This window comes from Geotrypetes seraphini, chromosome 1 (genome assembly GCF_902459505.1).
Source record: "Geotrypetes seraphini chromosome 1, aGeoSer1.1, whole genome shotgun sequence".
NCBI classification, from domain to species: domain Eukaryota; kingdom Metazoa; phylum Chordata; class Amphibia; order Gymnophiona; family Dermophiidae; genus Geotrypetes; species Geotrypetes seraphini.
Window position 1 is genome coordinate 370,860,474 of NC_047084.1, and position 26,877 is coordinate 370,887,350.

Consider the following 26,877-nt stretch of genomic DNA (forward strand, 5'->3'; position numbering starts at 1 on the left):
TGGCTTTCCACAAACATCGCTTTCAACGTTTTGGCAATAAGCCTGGGCGCCTTATGGCACGTTTAGAACGGGCTGAGACTAGTAGGAAACCGATCTTGTCTCTTTGGACTCCGGGTGGGGGAGTGGTGACTTATACGGCAGATATCTCCGCAGTTCTTTTTGACTTTTTTAGTCAGCTTTATGCTGCCCCCGACATTGTCTCTCCAGACTTGCTGACAGATTATCTTCAGTCCTCGGGTCTTCCTCGCCTGTCGGAGGATGCACTGTCCTCCCTCAATAGCCCCTTTAGGGCGGTTGAATTGGAATCCGCGATTAAAGCTCTTTGCTCCGATAGGGCCCCGGGCTCGGATGGGTTTTCGGGAGACTTTTACCGCATTCTTTCTCCCCATCTCTGCGGTCCTTTATTGGCCTACTTTAACGCTGCTATCGCTCAGGGCTCCTTTCCGCGTTATGCTAACGAGGCTCTTATCACTTTATTATTGAAGCCTGGTAAGGGAGCTGATTTACCGGGCTCATATCGTCCCATTTCCCTGATCAACGTGGACCTTAAGCTTTTTGCTCGCATATTGGCCGACCGTCTCGCTCCCCATCTTTCCATGATTGTTCATGAGGATCAGGTCGGGTTTGTCCGGGAACGTCAATCGGTTTGTAATGTACGAAAGGTTCTCTTTGCACTTGCTCACTGTCATTCTCACCAGATACCGGCTTTGTTTGTCAGTTTAGATGCTTCCAAGGCATTTGATAGTGTCCATTGGTCTTTCTTGCTTCGTTCTCTGGAACAGGTTGGGTTGGGAGGCTTTTATCTTAACACAATACGCTCTCTCTATTCTAATCCGAGGGCTTCGCTTCTAGTCAATGGGACCCGAACGAACTCTTTCCCCATCCTTCGTGGTACCTGGCAGGGGTGCCCCCTTTCCCCCTTGCTATTTCTTCTTTCGTTAGAATCCTTGCTTTGTACTCTTTGGGGGTTTGCGGAGGTGCAGGGCCTCCATGTTGCTAGGGTGGAGTTAAAGACCCTGGCCTTTGCAGATGACATGTTTTTGAGTCTAATTAGGCCCGAAGATTCTTTACCAACGGCATTGGACCTCATTTCTGAATTTGGTTTTTATTCTGGTTTGTCTCTTAATTTGGATAAGTCATTTGCCTTGCCAACTGGAGGGGTGTCTTTCCTCTTCGTTGGGCTGTCTCCACCTTGAAATACTTGGGAGTTTCTATTCCTCAGGATTTATCTAGATTGTATCGCTTGAATGTGGAACCCTTGTTTCAGGCCCTTCAGAATAAACAGCAGTTATAGAGATCTTTCCCCTTTTCACTTCTCGGTAGGGTGCATCTTTATAACATGCTCATTGTCCCTTGTTGGCTCTACGTCTTGCAGGTTCTTCCACTTTACTTGTCTTCTAGAGATGAACGCCGTCTCATACGTATGGTTCAGAGTTTTCTTTGGGGTGGAAAGCGGCCTCGTCTGCCATATAAATGGGTGGCAGCTCCGAGGTATAAGGGCGGATTGGGTTTATTGAATCTTCGCTATCTGACTATTGGATGTGGCATGCGTCACATTAATGATCTTTTCAGGGGCACTTCAGTGTTCACTAATACCTCTTTGGAACTTTCCTGTTTTCGTTCTACTCATTTTAGCGCGTATTTTCATTCCCTTCCTTCTCTTTTGCCTGAACCTCTCTCTATGAAGGTGCTTCACCATCCCTTGCGGAATGTATGGCACTGGGTTTGTAAATTCCACGCTCTTTCTGCTTCTGTAACTCCCTTTCTGCCTATTCGCTTTAATAGTTCCTTCCTACCTGGGGTTGATGGCTTGAGTTTTGTTCGATGGGAAACAAGGGGCATTCATTATATATTTCAATTGGTTGATGATGATGGCAAACTGAAGCCTTTTGCACAGCTGCGGGACGAGTTTGATCTCCCACCCACTGATTATTTTGCATACATGCAAATTCAACATTACATTTCATCTTTACCCTCTCACTCTTTGCAAGCCTCGTGTCACGAGACGCTATCTACAGCTTTTACCATTGGCTCCCAACTTCCTGTTCCCCTTAAATTCCATCATCGCTATTTGAAGGATGAATCCCCTTGTTTGACCATTCTAAACTGCGGGATGCTTGGGCTCGTGACCTTGCAGTGGAGTTGCCTGATGATGTGCTTTTGCAGGCTGTCCGAAGGTTGCCTGCCTTTTGAAAATATACCACCTTTTGGGAGCAACATTATAAGTTGGTCTTCCGTTTGTACATTTCTCCTAAGAGGGCTTATTTATCACGACTGCGTGAGGCTGCTGCCTGTCTTCGTTGTCAGGCCCCTGAAGCGGGGTTGGGACTCATGTTTTGAATTTGCCCTAAGGTACAATAATTTTGGAATGCTGTCTTTGTGTTTGTGGAGCGCATTTGGACAATTACCATTCAACGCTCCCCTTTGTTCTTATTTGAAGCTGTTCCTCACTACTTCCCTCGAACACGGGGGGCTGCAGCTTTTCTTAAGTGGACTGTTCTCGTTGCCCTGAAATGCATTTTGTTAAAATGGCTTGAGACTGCTGCTCCGGATTATTCCCTTTGGCGATGTCAGATGATTACCCTCCTAATGTGGGAGCGAAGGGATGTGACGGACCTTTCATCTCTCTCTGGTCGCACCTTTCAACACACTTGGGAACCATTTTGGACAACTATGACTCCTCTGGCTCGCAGTTGTTTGCTCAATTGTTGAGTTTTGTTTCCTGTTTTACCTTGTTGTAATTGGTATGCCTGTTTTCTTTGTGATTTATTAGTCATGTTGTACTTGGAAGGAGGACCCGGGGGGGGAGGGGTTGGGGAGGTTGGTTTTGGTTTTTGGGGTGGGGTGGGATTATTTGGGGTCATGATCTGTGGGGTTTGGGGTATGTAATTTTGAAAATGTTGAGCTTGTCTATACTATGTTTGTTCTTCTGTTTGGTGCATCTGCTTAGCTCAATAAAATATATTTGACTATAAAGTAAATTTGCCGATATCCGCAGGAGCCACCAATGACACGACTCACTCTGGCGCTATTTTGATCCTCCCTTCAGGTGGAGTTTATTGGCTGTCATCCAGTGGTTCATATCAGAGAGGCAGTGTAGGAGGTTAGTGAGTTGGGTTGGCCGATCGTCACCTAGGGGGAGCAATAGTTGAAGGTCATCAGCATAGGAGTGAATTTTAATGTTGTATTTGTGTGCAATGTCGATGACTAGCCTGAGATACAAATTGAAGAGGGGAACTTCGTATTTAATTGATTTGGGGTTTGATTTAGCTACCCCTAGTAGCACAGATTGTGTTCTTTGATACATGAAGGAGGTGAACCATTGCAGTGCTGAGTTCTTGATTCCTATGTCAGCGAGTCGGTCTAGTAGAAATTGATGATCTATAGTGTCGAAGGCAGCACTAAGGTCAAGCAGGACCAGTAAGGCATCATTTCCTTTATCCAGCATTGACCAGCTATCATCAGTGATGTCAAGGAGGACATATTTAGTACTATGGCCTGATCGGAAACCTAACTGGTGTGGAGATAGAGCTTCTTGTTCATCAATGAAAGGTTGTAGTTGGTGGAGCACTATCTTCTCCAGGTGTTTGGCGATGAAGGGGAGGTTGGAAATGGGGCAGTAGTTGCTTGGATCATTTGGGTCGAGGGAGGGTTTCTTGAGAGTGGGTTTGATAATGGCCAATTTCCAGTTGAGGGGAACTTTCCCAGTTGACAGTGAGGCATTGATGATGGGGAAGCATCTTTGGAGGACAAAAGGAGGTTGGATGGGCATGAGTCAAGGATGGAATTGGAGGGTCAGAACTCTTGTAGCATTTCTAGAAGCTCAGCATGTGTGACCAGGTGAAGTTGGGAAAGGGTTCTACAAGGTGGGGTCTTGGGCATGTGAGAGGAATGAGCCTGGGGGGAAATCTTGCTGGGAGCGAAGTCAAGATTGCTTCGGATGTTATCAATTTTTGTTTGGAAGAAGTTAGAGAGAGTTTCACTGTCTAGGTTAGTGGGGGTATTATGATTGCATCCGTGAGCAGCGGAGAAGAGGTGATTAGTCAAGGTAAACAGGTATCTGGAATGGTTTGGAACTTTCTGTAAGAGGTGTGTGTAGTGAGCTTTCTTTGCTTCCAGAATGGCAGCTAGGTAGGTGTTTGATAATTTTCTCCAGTGTGATTTGTAGTTCTCTTTTTGGTGTTTGACCCATTTCCTCTCTGCTTGTCTCAGAGCTCTCTTTTGGAATCGGAGGTCATCATTGAACCAGGGAGCAGGGCTTTTGTTAGTAACTAAGCGTGTCGTTTTTGATTGTGCCAGGTGGAGGTGGCCATGTCAATGGAGTGGAGATTTTGGTTGCAAGTTTTACTGAGGTCCCGGATTCCAGTGGACATGGCTAGAGGATCGACTGTGTTTGGATTCTTCTTGATCATAGTAGTCTTTCCTATGTCCAAACACAGGATTAGAGTCATGGAGCTTCACTAGTCCAGAAACTATTAAATGAATTCCATTTGGCATCTGACCCTCTACATATATGATATCTCCATAGTCCAAAATGATATGCTTTGCTCTTGGTATAATAAATGTGATCTGCTTTTTCAAACCAATGGATATTACACAGAATATTTTCAACAGCAGGTGGCAGAATAGTTGTTGGAAAAGATGTCAGTTGCCTGATTTTTAATTGTATTATCTTTTCCAGCTTGGTTCCTTCTCTTTGATCGATAACTCCCCCAATGTTAAAATGTTCAGTGTTTCTAAGACATTTTTTAGCACAGTCCAGATTGCCTGACTGGTTTTTACAGATATTACCAACTCTGGATAATCACGTTCTAATAATCCTAGCTCTTTCATAGCATCTTGTTTATATCCTCTATAATAAAACCCTAAGCGTGCATGCGCACTTAGGGTTTTGTGATAGCTACTGCCGTGCTGTGTCCCTCCGTGCTGAATTCCATTTTGGAACACGGAGGCAGGGAACACACCAGCGACTCTCCCCTCCTGCCTTCACTCACCAACCGGTGCCGACGGCGCTGCTCCTCTTCAAAGCAGTCTGCTAAGGATTGCGGCCAGCTTTAAGGAACCTCGCAGGCCGCTCTGCACCTTGGTAGCACGTTCCCTCTGACGTATGCGATTGCATCAGAGGGAACGTGCTACCGAAGTGCAGAGTGGCCTGCGAGGTTCGCTACAGCCATCTGCGATCCTCAGCAGGCTGCTTTAAAGAGGAACATCAGTAGTTCAAAGACACCAGGAAGCCGGCTGCAAGGGGAGCAGGGAAGAGGGACAGGGGGAGCAGGTAAGGATTGCTTTTGGACAGGGGGAGCAGGGAAGTTGGACAGGGGGAGCAGGTAAAGAGTGCTGCTGGACAGGGGGAGCAGGGGAAAGGTGCTGGACAGGGGGAGCAGGGAAGAGAGACAGGGGGAGCAGGTAAAGAGTGCTGCTGGACATGGGGAGCAGGGAAAAGGTACTGCTGGACAGGGGGAGCAGGGAAGAGGTGCTGCTGGACACGGGGGAGGTAAAAGGAAGGGAGAAGGGCTACTGCTGGACAGGAGGAGCAGGCGGGGGGGGGGTGAACACCCGAGGAAAGAGAGAAAGAAAGACAGACACACACATCTATTCTAGCATCTATTAATGTAACGGCTTAAAGACTAGTGTTTCTATAACAGTCTGTAATTTCTGGGAAATAATCTTCTGATCTGAAATCTGATCAATTATGTTCTTTACATATTCTTCCCCTATGACAGACCCTTTTGCAATATCATATCTCCAGCTTGAACGTCTGTTTATTTGTTTGTTCAGCATGTATATAAGTTTCAACATCACAATCTTGAAAAGACATAAGGCTCTTAAAAGGTGAAAAATGAAATATTCTCATAATTTTAATTAGGAGCAGAGCAGTATCATAAGTAGAGGCAACATGTGCACGGATGACCTCAGTGATTCCAGTTAATAAAATAAAAAATATTAAATTGGTTCCAGTGATGAAATATGTAAGCCTTCCTTATAGCTAAAACCTTTAATAATGCTTTTAGTACAAAATGTATCAGGGCCATTCAAAAATGATCAGACCTTAATTTTTCTTGCGTAAACAAATAAAGCTAGGGAGGCGTGGTTTGGTGCAAATATTTGGCGCTGCGGTATCGTTCCGTTTAGGGGGGATTCTGACTTAGAGGCGTTCAGTCATAATCTCACAGATGGTAGCTTCGCCCCATTGGCTCCTCAGCCAAGCACATACACCAAATGTCTGAACCTAATGCGCATGCTTGAATTTTTTCCTGCCTATAGAAGCTGTCAGACGCCGGCAGACTGCCGATAAGTGAGGAAATGCAAGTGAGCACCGTCTGATTTTTGTTTTTGACAAAATGACAGAAAAAGTTGAACAACACTACTGCATTAAATTTTGTGTAAAGCTTGGCAAATTCCAAGTGGAAACAAATCAACAGGCCTTCGGGGATGAAGCAATGGGCACAATCGCTTCAGAGATGGCTGCACATCAGTGGAGAGTGAAGTGCATTGTGGTAGGCCCTCAACATCCAGAAATGAGATTGTCATTGACCAAGTGAGGACCCTGGTGATGCAGGATCATTGAATCACGATCAGAGAACTTGCAGACGAGGTGAGCATCAGTGTTGGATCCATTCATTCCATTTTGACTGAGAATTTGGGCTTCAGGAGAATTTCAGCGAAGTTCGTGCTAAAGCTGCTAACAATTGAGCAGAAGCAACTCCATTTGGAGATCGCACAGGACATGCTGGAGACTGTGAGCAGTGATCCCAACTTCCTAAGCACAGTGATCACTGATGAAGAGTCCTGGGTTTATGGGTACAACCCAGAAACCAAGTTGATGTCATCACAATGGAAGCATTCAAAATCCCTGAGGCCAAAAAAAGCAAGGCAAGTCCGCAGCAATGTCAAAGGTATGCTGACCGTCTTCTTTGACTTCAGTGGCGTGGTTCATCACAAGTATGCACCATAAGGCACAAGGGGTACTACCAAGAGGTTCTGCATCACCTTCGTAACGCTGTGAGATGCAAACGGCCGGACCTGTGGGCAGCGGGCAATTGACAGTACCATCACGATAACGCATCTGCCCATTCTTCACATTTGATAAGAACATAAGAAGTTGCCTCCGCTGAGGCAGACCAGAGGTCCATCTCGCCCAGCGGTCCGCTCCCGCGGCAGCCCATCAGGCCCATTGCCTGAGCAATGGTCCCAGACTATCCCTATAACCTACCGCTACTCTTATCTGTACCCTTCAATTCCTTTATCCTCTAGGAACCTATCCAAACCTTCTTTGAAGCCTTGTAACGTGCTCCGGCCTATCACAGCCTCCGGAAGCGCGTTCCATGTGTCCACCACCCTCTGGGTGAAAAAGAACTTTCTGGCATTTGTTTTAAACCTGTCTCCTTTTAATTTTTCCGAGTGCCCCCTTGTACTTGTGGTTCCCCGTAATCTGAAAAATCTGTCCCTGTCTACTTTTTCTATACCCTTCAGGATCTTGAAGGTTTCTATCATGTCTCTTCTAAGTCTCTGCTTTTCCAGGGAGAACAGCCCCAGCTTTTTCAGTCTGTCAGTATATGAGAGGTTTTCCATACCTCTTATCAGTTTAGTTGCTCTTCTCTGGACTCCCTCAAGTACCGCCATGTCCTTTTTGAGGTACGGCGACCAATATTGGACACAGTACTCCAGATGCGGTCGCACCATTGCACGATACAGTGGCAGGATGACCTCCTTTGTCCTGGTCATGATACCCTTCTTAATGATACCCAACATTTTGTTTGCTTTTCTTGAGGCTGTGGCGCACTGTGCCGACGCCTTTAAAGACATGTCCACCATCACTCCCAGGTCTCTTTCAAGGTTACTTACCCCTAGCAGTGATCCTCCCATTTTGTAGCTGAACATCGGGTTCTTTTTCCCTACATGCATGACCTTGCATTTCCCTACATTAAAGTTCATTTGCCATTTTTTGGCCCATTCTTCTAGCGTCGTTAGGTCCCTTTGCAGATCTTCGCAGTCTTCCATGGTTTCAACCCTGCGGTAGAGTTTGGTGTCATCCGCAAATTTAATAACTTCGCAATTTGTTCCCGCCTCCAGGTCATTAATAAATATATTGAACAGGAGCGGTCCCAGCACCGACCCCTGCGGAACTCCGCTCGTGACCCCCATGCCAGTCTGAGTAATGGCCCTTCACTCCAACCCTCTGTTTCCTGTCTGCCAGCCAGTTTTTGATCCATCGGTGGACCTCCCCTTGCACCCCGTGTCTCCACAGCTTTTTAAGCAGTCTTTCGTGCGGTACCTTGTCAAAGGCTTTTTGAAAGTCAAGGTAAATGATGTCAATGGATTCCCCTTTATCCACCTGTCTGTTTACCCCCTCAAAGAAGTACAATAAGTTTGTGAGGCATGACCTACCCTTGCAGAAGCCGTGCTGGCTCGACTTTAGCTGTCCATTGTTTTCTATGTGTTCACAGATACTGTCCTTAATCAGTGCTTCCATCTTTTTTCCCGGGACCGAGGTCAAGCTCACCGGCCTGTAGTTCCCCAGGTCCCCCCTTGAACCCTTCTTGAAGATGGGTGTGACATTTGCAATTTTCCAATCCTCCGGGATCTCTCCAGTTTTTAAGGATAGGTTACATATTTGGCGAAGTGGCTCTGCTATTACGTTCCTTAGTTCCTTGAGTACCCTTGGGTGAATGCCGTCCGGACCTGGCAATTTGTCGCTCTTTAGTCTGTCTATCTGCCTGAGGACATCCTCTTGGCTTACCTCTAGTTGGACCAGCTTTTCATCCCGATCCCCATTTACGATGTCCTCCGGTTCCGGAATATTGGATGTATCCTCCCTCGTGAAGACTGACGTGAAGAACTTATTTAACCTGTCTGCTATCTCTTTTTCCTCTTTTACCACTCCTTTTTTGTCTCCATCATCCAATGGCCCCACTTCTTCCCTTGCCGGTTGCTTCCCCTTCACATATCTGAAGAACGATTTGAAGTTTGTTGCTTCCCCCGCCAGTCTCTCCTCATATTCCCTTTTAGCTTTTTTAACCACACGGTGACACTTCCTTTGGTGTTCTTTGTGTTCCTTTTGGTTGTCCTTTGTTTGGTCCTTTTTCCATTTTTTGAACGATGCTTTCTTGTCACTTATCGCCTTTTTCACTGCAGTTGTTATCCACGCTGGGTTTTTTGTTCGGTTTTTTTTGCACCCCTTCCTGAATCTGGGGATGTACAGGTTCTGTGCCTCTTGCACCGTGCCCTTGAGTAGGGACCAGGCTTTTTCTACAGACTCCATCTTCCTTTCGCTACCATTGAGTTTCTTTCCCACCAGTTTCCTCATGCCATCATAATTCCCTTTTTTGAAGTTGAGTGCTGTCGCTGTGGATCTTTTCACCTTTGATGGTCCAATTTCCAGCTTGCACTGGATCATGTTGTGATCGCTGTTTCCTAGGGGTTCTAGCACCGCCACCTCCTTTGCAGGTCCCCCTAGCCCATTGAGGATTAGGTCGAGAGTTGCATCCCCCCGTGTTGGTTCCGTGACCAGCTGTTCCATGAAACAGTCCCTCGTGGTTTCCAGGAATTTGGTCTCCCTTGTGCAGTTTGAGTGTCCAATACTCCAGTCTATCCCAGGGTAGTTGAAGTCTCCCATCACCATCATGCTTCCGCTTTTGCATATCTGCCTCAGCTCAGCCTCCAGGTCCTGGTCGAGTGCTTCCGTTTGTCCAGGTGGGCGATAGTACAGGCCCAATTTTATGTCTGCTCCAGCTCCTCCAGGTAGCTTAATCCATAATGATTCCAAGTCGACCGCCCTTACTGTTGTTTCTATCCTGGTTGAAGGTATGGAGTCCTTTATATAAAGCGCTATTCCTCCACCCTTCTTGTGTGTCCTGTCTCTCCTGTAGAGTTTGTACCCTGGTATGGCCACATCCCATTTGTTGTCGTCAGTCCACCACGTTTCTGTGACTCCTATTATGTCCAGGTCCTTTGTACTGGCTATGACTTCTAGTTCTCCCATTTTGGCTCTTAGGCTCCTAGCATTAGTGTATAGGCAATTTAAGTCCTGGTTGTTTGCCTTTTCCGCTGGTTTTCCTCGTGGTTTGGCGCCCCTGCCAACCTCCTCATGGGTTGCCAGCCCCGGAGCTTTGTTGTGTTCATCCCCATCCTGCGGTGTGTCTATGTTGTCCTCAGCCTGCTCCCCCATGTTTGGATGACCCTCTGGCTCCTGTTGCTCTCTCTTAATTCTGCTTGCTAGGTTCGTTTGTGCATTGGCTCCCTGCATTGCGTCCTTGTGTCCTTTTCCCAAAAGTTCCCTCTCAGTCCCGAGCCCTCTTTTACAAATTTCTGGTTCAGTATCCTTGTTTGATACTTTGGTCCGATGTGTCGAGGTCAGGTCGACTGTCGGCTTTCCCCTTCTCCTCAGTTTAAAGCCAAGTCTATGCTGCTCTGGACGTTGCGTGCCAGCAACCTCGTCCCAGCCGTGCTCAGGTGCAGTCCGTCCCTCCTGTAGAGCTTGTTCTTCCCCCCAAAAGTTGTCCAGTTCCGTACAAAGTGGAAACCCTCCTCTTCGCACCATCTCCTCAGCCAACCGTTTACTGCTTGCAGCTCGGTCTGTCTCTTAGCATCTGCCCTCGGTACTGGCAGGATCTCCGAGAAGGCTATCCTCCTTGTCCTCAGCTTCAGTTTCCTCCCCAGGATCCTGAACTGCTCAGTTAGTGTAGTCCTGTTGTAGCTCCTCCTGCTGATGTCGTTGGTTCCAACGTGGATTATCACCGCTGTCTCCTCTGTTTCAGCTCCGTCCAGGATTCTCTCTATTCTGTCAATGACGTCCTTCGTTCTCGCCCCCGGGAGACATGTCACTAGTCGGTCCTCTCTCCCTCCTGCTATGTGACTGTCCACTTCTCTCAGGATTGAGTCTCCCACTACAATTGCAGACTTCCCCTTCCTTGGTTGTCTCTCTGGTCTCAGGTCCGTGTCGCGATCCGTTAGAATTTCCTCTGGGTTCGGTTGGGTCACTATCTCCTCTGTCTGTCCAGCTCCTCCGCAAGATCCTACTCTCATGGCGTCTGGTGGATTCTGTCCAATTGTTGGTTCCATTCCGATGTGCTGTTTGTCCTGAGCCGCCACCATCCTGCAGGCCTCCTCGATGAATTTCTCGAGCTCTCTTACTTGCTCCGTGACGTGACTCTCTCCGGTGGTATCCTCCGTTGTCCAGCATGGTTCCTCTAAGGTGCACAGTCCTTCCAGCTCCTGGACCCTGGCCTGCAGTCTCCTGACCTCCTTCCTCAGGCTATCCAGTTCCTGACATCGACCGCATATGTACGCCTGCCTCCCGGAGGGGAGGTAGTCATACATATGACACTCGATGCAGTACACTGGGTAGCTCCGCTGGGTTCCTGCAGCCTCCATTTCTTTTTCCCTGCTCTTTTGGTTCCTCGGTGTGTATGAGTGGTGTCCGGCGTGCAGCTAGCTGAAAGGGTAGAGAGAGAAGAGAGTAATGAGAGAGAAAAAAAGATTTTTGCTGCTGCTGCTGTCTGGGCTCCTTCTCAAGGCTCCTTCGCAAAGGCGCTCTCGCTAAGGCGAGCGCCTTTGCCGCTCGCCTTCGCCGTGCGCCGAACGGCTGGGCGCCGTTGGCTCCCTTCTTCTTATAGGGGGAGCCCGGGCCCGATGTAACCTCTGACGCGGGTGGGGGTGGGCGGAGCTAACTCTCACCGCGACCCCGGTCTAACAGCCTGCTCTGGCTGTTTCCTCCTGCCTTCCCCTCTGCCTCTCCTCTCCTGCAATACAAGAAGAACAAAAACAAAAACGCTGCCGAGATTTACCTCGTGCCCTGGCTCCCTTCTTCTTATAGGGGGAGCCCGGGCCCGATGTAACCTCTGACGCGGGTGGGGGTGGGCGGAGCTAACTCTCGCCGCGACCCCGGTCTAACAGCCTGCTCTGGCTGTTTCCTCCTGCCTTCCCCTCTGCCTCTCCGCTCCTGCAATACAAGAAGAACAAAAACAAAAACGCTGCCGAGGTTTCCTGGCCAAACACAACACACCTATGATTCCTCAGGCTCCCTATTCTCCCGACATGGCTCCGTGTGACTTCTGGCTTTTCCTCATGTTGAAGATGCCCCTGAAAGGGATCAGAGTTCAGTCAAGAGAAGACATCATGCAGAATGCGATGGACCAGATGTGAGCTGCTTCAGTGGCAGAACTGATGGAAGCAGTGTGTGATAGCCCAAGGGGACTACTTTGAAGGAGATTGGTGTAGTGAATACGAGTATTTTTTTATGAATAAGGTCTGATATTTTTTGAACCTCGTATAAAAAACAGAGAAGAAGTAGTTGAGAAATTGTAGCTCTTCATATATTCTATATAATGTTGGTATGAAATCCAGTATTACAGGAAAGGTGTTCATTAATATCAAAATATATGTTGTGACCAGGCAGGATCCGTCCTGGCCTTGGTCCCAGTGATTTCCTGATCATCCATCAGGGGGAGCCGGGAGAACTAAGAATTCACAAGATATTCTGTATCCAGGTCACCACCAGGGGAGCTCAAGAGCCGTGTAGTTTCAGGCTGACTCAGCTAGATCAGGGTGTGGTTCCTCACTTGAAAAGCCATCAGCTTGGAACAGGCAGGGGAGCAAACTAGGGAGAAAGTTGAGGTCTCTCTCTCCCGTTGAACTCCCCAGTCCAAGCAGGGATGATAGCTGTACACCTATGGAGGTTGTACAAGCTGGTGACTCCCGGGATCTGCCAATATCGGAGGAAGAAACTCCTATGGATCTACAAGGAGTATTGCCACAGGAGTTTGGAGAATTTCCTGAACCAATGGAAGTAGGCTTAATCACCAGGTGCAAGAAAGAAGCCTAAGACTGTGAGTTTTGTTTTGGACTTTGTTTTTGAAACTCTGACTTTTTGGTTGGCATTTAAGAAGCTGAAAGTGTCTTTCTGGGGAGAGGTTTGCAAACACCCAAAGAGGGAATTTGAAGGCGCTGTTGTAAAGCTTTTGGAAAGGCAAACCTTGGACACTCTCCACTGCCCAGCAGTGCTTTTTAAGCTGCTGGAGGCTTCTGTTTTGGGAACTGTGATCTTTGAGAGTACCAGAGCAGAGAACTATATATATATATATTTTTTTTTTTAATTTTTTTTTTGCATTACCACTTGCTTGAGGGCAGGCAGTGAGAATCCTGAGGGGCAGTAGTTCTGAGGAGAGCAAGTCCTCAGGAGAAATATAATATTGACTAGTGTTTGGAAAAGAGGAAAACCCTGAACTGTTAGCTAAGTTGTTTTTTTTTCCCTTGGAGTTTTTGATGAGACTTTACTAACAGCACTACCTGCTTTGTTTGGATCATCCTTACTTTTATTTTGAAGAGTAAATTTGCATTATGAACATTTGTACAACTGTGGTTGTGTTTTGATTTTGAGTTCCTTTTGTTCAATCCAGTTCCTGCAAGGTGACTCCAGTCCGGGTCACACGCTGGTGTACTTTTTATGTCTAGCCACTAGGAGCGCTGGAGAGCTCGGTCCTGAGCAGCAGTGTGGCAACAATGTTGTGAATTCAAAATCTTCACTACGTACTAGTCGGTAAAACATTTTTAATATCTTGACCTCTGATGGTTTGACATTTTGTGCTTTGATGTTGTACATCCAGTGTTCCAACTGTTGTTTCAAAAAGACAAAGATACCTTTTACTTCCCAGCACTGTCTGACATCTTTGATGTCCATAAACTTTCCTACATTAACCATACAGTTTTCTGATGCACTCATCAATATTCTTGTTGTTTTTCTGCTTAGCATTCCAGAGTTGTATTGCCTGGTCATTTGTGCTTTCAACATGCGCAATCATTAGGTATATCTTCAATCATATCTTCAATCTCTTGAGATGATGGGAGACTTGGAACTTCCTTCTGACAATCTGGGCACAAAGTAGGCCCATATTTTGGGAATAATTCTTCATATTTTACATTTTTTTTCTGTAGTTTCATATGGGTCTTCAATCACTGCTACATTTTCAACCATTGTCCAGTTTGTATCTGCTAAAAGTCTATCTATTTTCAACATGGCTAATGTGTTGATCTGACTTTCTCTTATACGTTGAACAGCACTGTACATTGCCATACGCTGAGGCTGAAATTTCACTTAAACCTAACTTGTTAATCAACTTTCACTGTAGTAGAATTAATTACATTGTAATTAATACAACCACTGCCACGTGTAGAAGCATCTTGTTTTTTTTGCATCTGTGGATATTTGTTCTTGAAATGCCACAAGAGCAATAATTAAAGTAAAAGTTCCTCTCATTCCACTCCAATGAGAGCTCCCCAACGCCAATTAAGTCCATAGCCCACATGAGATAACAAAGGACTTAGTATGACAACAACAAGTCTTATAAAATTCAATCCAAAATAAAGGATGACGATATAAAATATATCATTAGCTGTTATATCCCAAAATGTTTTATCAGTTATTATAAAGCCAACAATAGTGAAAATCAGACTATTAGCCAAGAATGTCAAAACTTCCCAGAATCTAACAAGAAATGTCTCAACTCCAGGGCTATATGTTATAGTGTCTGTAAGTAGTTCTAAAACAGTGACAGAAACAATTCCAGACATTCTACACCATTCAGCAAGAAAGAAAGCTAAATATACTGTAGCCACAGTTATAGTGATTTCATTTAATCCATCATTGAAGATATGAGACAGCCAGAACTTTGTAAATTTTGCCATAGTAAATCCAAAGAATGGACTCCCAATATATTCTAAAAACAGTTGCAAAATAATTTCAGAAGCCCAATTTGTAGCATTTGATGAAAATTTTTTTATAAGGTCAACCACTATTAAAGATGTGGCATCATTAAACACACCCTCTTCCGCAACTAGAAGAATTAGATGTTTTGAAATACCTGCATTTTTCTGCGCAGTCACTGACAAAATAGGATCTGTGGAGCTCATAATGGCTCCAAAGAGATACCCAAATTGCCAGTTCCAACTATAATCAAATACTTTAACAGCCAAAACTGCAGTTAGAATGATGGTTTCGTACACTTTGGAGTCATAACATAAAGGAGAATGGTAGAATAACCTAACAATAATATGTATTTTTCTCAATGTATTTCTTACCGAATACTTTATGTGTTATTGTATTTTTTTTTTTAAATCAATAAACATATTTGAACTTCAAAACTGCAGTTAGAGCACAGCTTAGAAGAAATCCAGGAACTGAAAGAAGTGCCACCTGACAACAGGATTTCCAAAACATATGGCAGAGGCAGAGACTCCGGTGGCTTCTTAGGTATGGCACCTGAAAAAGAGGCAGGAAACTTACCCACAGGAGCAGACTTCGAAGGAGTCAATGAGGCCTTCAAAACCAAAGACCCCGAGGTCTTCGAGGTTGAGGTCGGCACCGGAGTGGAGGGCGAGGTCTTCAAGCCCAAGGCAACCCCTGAAGTCGAGATCTTCGAGACCAAAGTCGCCGCCGAGGTCGAGGTCTTATCGGGTTCCATAACTGCGAAGAGCTGAACAAACCGGTCACAACAGCGGCGAAAAGCTCGAGGCTGAAGGGTCAGACAGCGAAAACAATCTTCAGGTTGATGACTGTCTCCCAAACAAACCATACACCGACTATGAGGGTCGGTGATGGAAATCGTCCAGCCGCACTTGTAACAACGTTTAAACCCGGTTAAAGGCCGAGACATAGAAAAAATAAAGTCCGTACCGCAGGAAGGTGAAGGGTTAGGCCTAGGCCCAAAGCCCCCGTACCCGACGGCAAACGAGACGAAACAAAAGTAAAATATATATATTATTTTTGGGGGGGGTAAAAGTTGTAACAAAATACACGCGAACACAGCGACTAAATCAAAAATCCAGCCGCGGTGAAGAGAAGGCACAACGCTGCAGAGCTAAGAGAAACAGGTCTTCTCAGCGCCACTGAAAACGTTCAACTGAGGATCCTCACAGGAGACGCGACCCCTAGTTTGGGTGGGAAGGCACGCGCGCATGCGCGGTGCAGCACTCGGAAGCTCTTAGAAAGATCTTCAAGCAAATCTGCTTTCGAGGCTGTCCGCTGCGGGGCTCCGTCGGTGACGTCACCCTTGTGTGAGAATATGCTGCCTGCTTGTCCTGGGATAATGGTGGATAGACAGCTCTGGGTGGTTTATACTGTCTTATTACTATAAATCTGCTTCTCTCGGTGGCCTGGAAGCACAGTTTCTCGTCTCACCTGTGTGTCAGAGCTGACTAACGGTTCGGAACTGTCACAGTACTTAATCCTGGTTCTAAGAGAGGTTGTAAAGCATAGTTTTCAAAGCAACCTGTGAATTGCCTCTGCCCACCCAGCCCTAGGCTCAAATTACTCTTCTAATAGTCTTACATTACCCTCCACATTTCCCCAGCTGATCTTAACAAGGACAATCTTTCTGAGAGGTGAGGAGACAGGACATTTCTCTTGGTAAGTATACATCATTTTGCACAGAACTTTGCTAATTTGGGAGATGGTTCCTTTATTTTCCTAAGTATCTGTATTTTATTGTAACTGCTTAGATCTGTAATATGCTTAAGCGGTATATCAAACATTAATAAAACATAAGCATAACTTCACATATAAAATAGAATAGCATTTATAAATACCTGTTATATAGGTAAGAGCATCCCAAAGAATTCTATTGTCTTGCCAATAAAGGTTTAAATTAAGTAAGGCACATTCTCTATCACTGTCAGTTAATTCCAGCTAAGCAGTCCAAACTATTTTCTTTCCTGGATTTTAAAACAGAAATATAGTTAAATAATTATACAAATTCTTAAAATATTGTAGGTCAACACTGCTTTTTGGTTTTCTTTATAATAGCCTGATAGTATAATGGTATATGAAGAGCAAAAGAGATATAGTAAGGGCATAGGACACAAAAGTGTATAGGTTAACTAGGCATGGATATTCAATCCATACATGTATAGATTACACTGGTCCCCCTCCCCCCCCCCCAAAAAAAGTTTTCTTTGCTACTGAGAACTTAAGAAGTGTTGTTAGTTATTTTAATGATGCTGATTTCAGATCTGTAATTGAAATTCAGCTAGCACGTCAGGTTTCTGAGATACACGTTACTGATTTTTTTAAACAGTTTATCAAACAATACAAAGGAAAAAAGCAACCCTACGGGCAAGCTATAGAAACAGAAAAAGGAAGTGGGGAAGAGACACTGGTCAGACCACTGTGTGATACGTTTATTTAAAATATAGAATTCCAGTTAAAATTTGCACAGGTATACATATAAATAAAACAAGCCATGGCAGGCATGTAAAGTACCTTTGTAATAGAGCATATACTGGACCCCCAACACGGTCCATGTTTCGACCACAGGGGCCTTCCTCAGGGGTGTAAAAGTAACCTAAAGAACAGAACAACGATAATAACAATTAAAAATACATACAAATATGATACGTACCAGAGGTAAATGTTTAAAAAAACCACACATATAGAGGTGTGTACTTAAAAGAACAAACCTTAAAATATACAAAATGAAGGCATATTTGGAATTCAAGTTACAAAAAATGGAACAGCCTAAAGTGCATTAAATATGGAAATCTAAGAACCATAAAGATATGAATATGGTAAAAACCATAAACACTTTGACCAAACAATAAAACATGAATATTGTAAAAACATAAATATGGTAATAAGCATAAACACTTAGACCAAGCAAATAATAGTTTGCCATATCGGCATAATATTATGAGTAGGAACTGTGTCCCACCAAACTTGTGTTAAGGAGTTTACTCTGAAAACAAACACGAAGACAATAAGGAGACATGTTATAGCATATATTTACGCCTCTCGTAACTCACACAAAAGTGATGTCAGCATGTTACCCTCCACATTTCGTATATGTATTTGAAGTCTACTCTAATAGAGAGGGATCTAAAATCTTGTACTAGCTGGAGAAAGACCTGCTTTCGATTCTTATGAAGCTTGTTGGAAATGAGGGTATCTAAGCACATTGAATGCACTACACATTTTCCCAGCTGATCTTAACAAGGACAATCCTTCTGAGAGGAGAGGAGCAGATGATATATTTCTCTCTGAAAGAAAAAGAGAGGATATATCTTTCAGACAGGAGAGGAGACAGGAAATTTTGGGTAAGTATACATTATTTTGCTCGGAGCTTTGCTAATTTGGGAGATGTTCCTTCATAAAGACAGTTTTAGATCTTAAAAGAACAAACTTTACTTAGCTAGTTTCCATGCAATAAAAGCCTGCTATAGTTTTTAAGCTTGAACTCTCTGGCAGCTAGAGTTTGGCTTAGTCTGCATTCCCACCCACCCACCCCTAGCTCATTTCCTTTACTTATAGTCATAATTTAGTCAATTATTCTACATAGGGCAACAGGTGAACAAGTTATTACATATTCTTATTACATTTTATTACTTGCTAAGACTCAAAAACTAAATAAAGCATACAAATTAACTTAAAGCTCTCTATACCAGTCTAACACACCCAGTAGCTCAATAGGATTTAATTAAGCACCTCAATAATAAGATGTAGACCAGGGGTGCCCAAATGGTCGATCTCATTCAACCAGTAGATCGCAAAGGCAACACGAGTCAATTCTGATGTTGGAGGTGAAGGCTTGTGGGCCTGGTGCATGTAGGCACCAGGCCTGGCTTGGGGAAGCAGGGAGAAATTAGCATGGTGGCTTGGGGAAGCAGGGAGAAAACGGCGTGATGGCTTGGGGGGGGGGAGGGGAAGAGAAAAAGAAAGACAGAAATAAAGAGGGGAGCAGAAAGAAAGAAATATTGGATTTACAGTCAGAAGAAGGAAGTGCAACCAGAGACCCGTGAAATCGCCAGACAACAACGGTTGGAAAAATGATTTTATTTTCAATTTAGATGATCAAAATGTGTCTATTTTGAGAATTTATGTCTACTGTCTTTGTTTTGCACTATGGCCCCCTTTTACTAAATCGCAATAGTGGTTTTGAGCACAGGGAGCCTATGAGCGTCAGGAGCAGCGCGGGGCATTCAGTGCAGCTCCCTGCACTAAAAACCGTTATCACAGTTTAGTAAAAGGGGAGGGGGTATATTTGTCTATTTTTGTATAGTTGTTACTGAGGTAACATTGCATATTTTAAAGTCATCTGCCTTGACCTCTGAAAAGAACCCCGAATACAAATGCTAATTAACACTTTCTCTGCGTACATTGTGCTTTGTGTTTTTTAAAATTTTTTTGTTGGTAGATCATTTTGACTTGGTCATTTTAAAAGTTGCTCGCAAGCCAAAAAAGTGTGGGTACCCCTGATGTAGACAGTAGTCCAGCAGCAAGAGGGGATCTACCCATTCCGAAGGGTCTACCTCTGAGGATCTCGCATCATGTGCGGCAGCGGTGGAGATTACCTTGCCAGAGATGTCGCCTGTTCTTGGAGGAAACTCGGGACCCAGATGATAGTCATCGGAACTGGGGTTGACGGCAGTTAAAGAATAGAATGTGAATGGTGGTTGAAGTGAATTGGGGTGGAGATGGAGGTGGGTATGGAGAGGGATAAGGATATGATGTATTCCGGAAAGGCATTTAAGATCTGGTGTTAAATGATCATAATAATTACAAGTCAATGATCTTGATGCTTTTTTGGAGTATTTCTGTTTCTCTCTATGCTTATTTTTATCTCTATTTTTTTTACTTTAATTATTATTTTAATTCTATCTTTAAATTATTTATTCATTACTTGTTGGAATATTTCATTTCTATTTCTATTTCTATCTCTATCTCTGTCTTTTTATTTTTATTTTTCATACTGTTTCTTCAGGTACTTTAGTTAGATTGTGAGCCTCTGGGACAGTTAGGGAATTTCCAAGTACGTATCTTATTTATTTAGTTTTTATTTATTCTATCTTTAATGCATCATTTTTGTAAACCACTTAGAAACCTCACGGTTATTAGCGGTATATAAGAATTAAATTAAATTTAAAAAAAAATTAAAAAAATTTTGCACCGAGTGTCACATGTATGATTATCTCCCAGTTAGCGAGAAATTATATGTGAGTGCTCACTGCAAGGAGTTCCTGGCTATCAGAGATTAAGTACGTTCCCTTGAAGCTAAAGTTGCAGACTTGGAGGAGCTGAGGGAGACAGAGAATTACATAGAGGGACATTGTAGAGAAGTCCCATTTCCAATCTGGCAGCCTCTGTGCTGCCTTGGAGAAGGGAGGTTTCCTAAAAGAAGAACATCATTCTGGTGATGCAGGAAATAATCCTGTAGCCAGGACCTGCCCACCAAGAGATGCAGATGCAATATCCGCTTGTACCGAGGATCTAGCTCTAGGGGCTTCAGCCCAGAAGGGAGGAGTTAGGACAGCCATTGTATTTATTTTATTTATTTAACAAATTTCTCAACCGCCTATTACTAGGCGGCTTACAAATAGCAACATTCATAAAATAACTAAAAACATACAAAAACAAAATTTATACAATCAAAAAACATTTCAAATCATTCTGTATAAACAATTTATCCACAGCATTCTATTATATAGCAATCCAGAACCAGAGTAAACAGGAATCATCATTCATTACAATACTTCTACAAAAAGTGTAGTCTTAAGCATTTTCTTGAACTTCTGAATATCTTTGTGGTCCAGTTAACTTGTTCTACAGAGTTACTCCTATGATGGAAAAAGCAGAAGCTCTCTTATTCTCATAGTGCACTTTTGAGAAGTCTATCACCGACAGTCGCATTGCACCCTCAGACCTCAAATATCATCAGAGAACAACAAACTTTTATTAGTTATGACAGGGGTTGCCATCCAACACATAACCAACAATTGGAAAAATCACAGAAACCTTAGTTATACATTTTGGTGGAATACATTATGCCATATATTTAAAATGGAACGAGCAATAGCTGTACAAAGAGGGACATATACTAAATTTATAAAAATATGGGGGCCATTGGCAAAATATTGTAGTGAATAGTCATCACTTCTTCTCTTCTCCTTTTCGTTTTCTTTTTTAGCACACTAATGTTGGGGAAGGAGTTGGAAATAATGTTACTTATTATGTTATACTATGATATATAATATGTGTATATTTTTATTGAAAATATGACGAAGGATGGATGATGGGGGGTTTATAGATTTTACTAGAAGTCTATATGGCAGATATCAAAGTGCTATTCTGGAATAATTTGTTTGTCATATACTCTTTTGTGCACTTGTTGTTTAATTTGAAAATGAATAAAGAATTATTAAAAAAAAAAAAAAAAAAGACCTCAAAGTTCTAAGTGGTCATCGTGGAAGCCCAGACTAGATGTATTCCATTGTAGTAGGAGATTCAATCGTTACGCATTTAGAAAGTTGGGTGGCTGGTGGGTGTGAGGATCGTCTGGTCACTTGCCTGCCTGGTGCGAAGGTGGCAGACCTCACGCACCACTTAGATAAGATATTAGATAGTGCTGGGGAGGAGCCAGCTGTCCTGGTACATGTCGGTAATAATGACATGTTGGTAATAATGACATGGGAGGGAGGTTCTGGAAGCCAAATTTAGGCTCTTAGATAGAAAGCTTAAATTCAGATCTTCCATGATAGCACTTTCAGAAATGCTCCCCATTCCACGTGCAGGACACAAAAGACAGGCAGAGCTCTTAAGTCTCAGGGCATGTTTGAGACGATGGTGCAGGGTTGAAGAATTTAGATTTGTTAGGAACTTGGCTACCTTCTGGGAAAGGGGGAGCCTATTCTGAAAGGATGGACTCCACCTTAACTGGGATGGAACCCGACTGCTTGTGCTAACGTTTAAAAAGGAGATAGAGCAGCATTTAAACTAGGATGGGGGAGGGGGGAGAAAGCCGACAGTTGCCCAGTTGTTTGGTGTGCAGTATCTTTGAAGGATACTGTTGAATCAGAACATTTAAGGAGTCCCAATAGAGAGGTTTCAAAAATGATGAAAGAAAGTCAAGAGTGTTTATGAGGGAAGCAGCTTGTAGATACAAGGAAAAAACACAATTTGAAGTGTCTATACACAAATGCTAGAAGTCTAAAAACTAAAGTAAGAATGTTAGAGTATATAGCACTGAATGATGAAATACATATAATAGGCATCTCAGAGACCTGGTGGAAGGAGGACAATCAATGGGACAATTATATTGCAATGAAAGAGTAGATCAAATTAGAGGGAGGGTTGCACTATATGTTAAAGAGGGAACTGAATCATAGAAAACAAACATTCTGCCCGACACAGATCCATATAGTTAGAAATTCCATATGTGAAGGGAAAGAATATAAAGGTAGCATTACACTACTGTCTGCAGGACAGAATGAGCAGACAGATGAAGAAATGTTTTCAGAGATTAGAAAACCTGGCAAATTGGGCAACAGTATAATAATGGGTGATTTCAAATACCAACAAAAATAAGGAGAGAGCATAGAAAAAATCAATCACACACAAGATACACAAGGTACACCAGAAGTTTACCCACAGGCCCCCAAAAGAAATCAGCCTAACAATGACACAAAAAATGTGAAGTGGAGAAAAACCTCAGTTGAGCTTCATCGGTAAAAAAAAATCCACTTCATGGACAAAAGTCAATGTAGTGCTATTTTGTAGATTATTTTAAACGTCACTATATGCAACACTTTTTCATCACTCAGGGCACATTAACGATTGAGAAGGTAAACTCCCAGCATCCAACTGTTGGCACAAAGATGCTAAACAAAGCACACAAAAATCCAAATCTAAACGTTAACATGCCCAGTTGTCAAGTATATCTCCAAACAATATGAAACAGTCACTTAGCTGCACTTTCAGCTCCACTGGAATCCTCAGAATGCCAAAACTTCACAATGTGGTCCAGGGGCATTTCAGGCATTCAATTATCCCAACATTGACTGGATAAATGTTATATCTGGGAGTGCTAGGGAGGTGAAATTCCTAGACATCATATATAACTGCTTCTTGGAGCAACTGGTCCAGGAACCAACAAGAGGGGGAGCTATTATAGATTGGGCCCTTAGTGGAATGCAGGACATAATACAGGAGGTAACTGTTTTGGGTCCGCTGGGAAACAGTGATCATGATCAAATTTGAGCTGATAACTGGAATGACGTAAAGAAATCTACTTTAGTGGCATTTAATTTTCGCAAGGGCAACTATGATAAAATGAGGAAAATGGTTAAAAAGAAGCTAAAAGGGTCTGTGGCAAAGGTCAGAAGTGTAAACCAGGCATGGATGTTTTTTAAAAATATCATTGTGGAAGCCCAGACCAGATGAATTCTACGTATTAAAAAAAGATAGAAAGAAGAGAAAACGAGAGCCACTATGGTTAAAATGTGAAGTGAAAGAGGTTATTACAGCCAAGAAGACAACCTTTAAAGAATGGAAAAAGGATCCCAATGAAGAAAATAAGAAGAGACATAAGCACTGGCAAGCTAGATGCAAAACATTGATAAAGAAAGCTAAACAAGAATATGAAGAATAATTTGCCAAAGAGGCAAAAACTCATAGTAACAATTTTTTTTAGATACATCAAAAGCAGAAACCTGTGAGGGAATGCCTGGAACTTTTGGATGATAAAGGAGTAAAAGGTGCACTCAGGGAAGATAGAGCCATAGCAGAGAGACTGAATGAATTCTTTCCTTCGGTCTTTATGGAAAATGTAAGAAATCTTCCAGAACTGGAAATGGTTTTAAAGGGTGATGAGGAGGAGAACTTGAAATAAATCTCGGTGAACCTGGAAGATATACTATGCCAAATCGACAAGTTAAAGAGTTATAAATCACTTGGACTGGATGAAAGAACTCAAATATGAAATTGCTGATCTGTGGTTAGTGATCTGTAACCCGTCACTAAAATTATCTGTAGTAACTAAAGATTGGAGGGTGGCCAATATTATGCTGATTTTTAAAAAAGTGTTCCAGGGCAGAACCAGGGAATTACAGACCGGTAAACCTGACCTCAGTGCCGGATGAAATAGTGGAAACAATTCTAAAAAATAAAATTGTGGAACATGTAGACAAACATGATTTAATGAGACAGAGTCAGCATGGGTTCAGCCAAGGGAGGTCTTGCTTCACCAATTTGCTTGAGTTCTTTGAAAGTGTGAACAAATATGTGGTTAAAAGCGAGCTGGTTGATGTAGTATCTAGATTTCCAGAAAGCTTTTGATAAAGTTCCTCATGAGAGGCTCCTGAGAAAATTAAAGAGTCATGGGATAGGAGGCAATATTCAATTGTGGATTAAGAATTGGTTCTCGGACAGAAAACAAAGGGTAGGGTTAAATGGCCATTTTATCAATGGAGGAGGGTAAATAGTGGGATCTAAACTGGGACCGGTGCTATTTAACTTATTTATAAATGATCTGGAAATTGGAATTACGAGTGAGGTGATTAAATTTGCAGATGACACTAAACTGTTCAAAGTTGTTAAAACGCATGTGAACTATGAAAAATTGCAGGAAGACCTTAAGAAATTGGAAGACTGGATGTCCAAATGGCAGATGAAATTTAATGTGGACAAATGCAAACTGATGCACATTGGGAAGAATAGTCCAAATTATAGTTACTAGATGCTAGGGTCCACCTTGAGGGTCAGCACTGAAGAAAAAGATCTGGGTGTCATCATGGACAATATGTTGAAACCTTCTGCCCAATGTGCGGCAATGGCCAAGAAAGCAAATAAAATGCTAGGATCAAAGCTCCCAGGTGAGTATAAGCTCTCAGGTAAGTAAATCACTGAATACCAATACATGGATGGGAAAAGGGAGCAATGTCTGAAAAGCAGTATATACTAATGCTCAAAGTATGGGAAACAAGATTCTGGATCTAGAAGCTGTGATGGAAGAAGAGGAGTTGGATATAGTGGCGGACAGAAAACAAAGGGTAGGGTTAAATGGCCATTTTATCAATGGAGGAGGGTAAATAGTGGGATCTAAACTGGGACCGGTGCTATTTAACTTATTTATAAATGATCTGGAAATTGGAATTACGAGTGAGGTGATTAAATTTGCAGATGACACTAAACTGTTCAAAGTTGTTAAAACGCATGTGAACTATGAAAAATTGCAGGAAGACCTTAAGAAATTGGAAGACTGGATGTCCAAATGGCAGATGAAATTTAATGTGGACAAATGCAAACTGATGCACATTGGGAAGAATAGTCCAAATTATAGTTACTAGATGCTAGGGTCCACCTTGAGGGTCAGCACTGAAGAAAAAGATCTGGGTGTCATCATGGACAATATGTTGAAACCTTCTGCCCAATGTGCGGCAATGGCCAAGAAAGCAAATAAAATGCTAGGATCAAAGCTCCCAGGTGAGTATAAGCTCTCAGGTAAGTAAATCACTGAATACCAATACATGGATGGGAAAAGGGAGCAATGTCTGAAAAGCAGTATATACTAATGCTCAAAGTATGGGAAACAAGATTCTGGATCTAGAAGCTGTGATGGAAGAAGAGGAGTTGGATATAGTGGCGAACAAGGAGACGTGGTTCACGGAGAACCATGACTGGGATGTAGTTATACTAGGTTATAAACTGTTCAGGAAAGACAGGGTAGGAAGAAAAGGAGGGGAGAGTAGTGTTATATGTTAAAGATCATATTAAAGCCACACAATTGTAGGATCTGCAGGGCAAGGAAGAGGCAATGTGGATCAATTTGGAAAAAGGGAATGGTGAATATATTTACATTGTTGTGATATACAGGCCTTCTTCACAGACGGAAGAAGTAGATAGAGATTTAATAGTAGACATTCAGAATATATCTAAAAAAGGGGAAGTCTTGCTAATAGGTAATGTTAACATGCCAGAAGTTGATTGGGGTATTCCTATTGCCCAATCAACGTCCTATTGCCTAATTCTATTCTAGAATTAGAGAGTTCCTGGATTCTCTACAAGGTGAACTGTTCCAGCAGTTCGTAATGGAACCCATGCAGGATGGGATCATATTGGACTTTGTGCTTACAAATGGGGAAGGTGTTTCTGATGTTACAGTGGGTGATCATCTGGCATCTAGTGATCACTGCATGGTACTGTTTAATATTAAGATAGGTATAGAGAGGGCTCATTCAAAAGCAAAGGTTCTAGATGTTAAAAAAACTAACTGTTCGGATGGGGGTTTACGTCAAGGAATTGTTGTCTAGGTGGGAACGTCTGAAAGGAGTGGAAATGCGGTGTGCAAAACTGAAAGGAGCAATTGTAAGGGTGACAAACCTTTTTGTGAGACAAGTAAAAGAGGAAAAGAAGGCTGCTTTGGTTCTCAAAAGTAGTAGCTGAGAAGGTAAGGAATAAGAGGTTAGCTTTCATAAACTACAAAAGATCACAAAAAGAGGAAGACAGGCAAAAATATCTGGAAAAGTTAAGAGAGCTGTTTCTGACTGTTGTCAATGGCTCTTATTGGCTGTTGTGCCCGTGGATGTTTGTTCCTTCGCAGTTGTTAATAAAGATATTGAAAAAAAAAAAAAAAAAAAAAAAAGATGCAAATGGAAAAAAAAAATAGCTGACATGATAAAATAGGGAGACAAGACATTATTTAGATATATTAGTGATAGGAAGAAGTGCAAAAGTGGCATTGTGAGACTCAAAGGTGAAGGGGAGGAATTAGTAGAAGCTGATAAAGAAAAGGCTGAATTGCTTAACAGATATTTCTGTTCTGTGTTCACGGCTGAAGCGCCAGGAGCGGGACCGCAGAAGACAAATGTGAATAGGGATGGAGGAGTAATAGACCCTGATTGATTTTCAGAGGGTTGTGATTGTGAGGAGCTAGCTAAAATAAAGGTAATCAAAGCAATGGGGCCAGATGGTGTACATCCGAGGGTGCTGAAGGAACTTAGGGAAGTTCTGGTATCTCTGCTGACTGACCTTTTCAATGAGTCTCTAGAGTCAAGAGTGGTACTGGAGGACTGGCGAAGGGCGGATGTGGTCCTTCTCCACAAAAGTGGAAGTAAGGA

General features: G+C 43.0%; 1 pseudogene; it reads right to left on the minus strand.

Annotated features, from left to right (window-relative positions):
• LOC117367775 overlaps positions 1 to 26,877 on the minus strand; it is a 49,846-nt pseudogene that overhangs the window by 10,934 nt on the left and 12,035 nt on the right.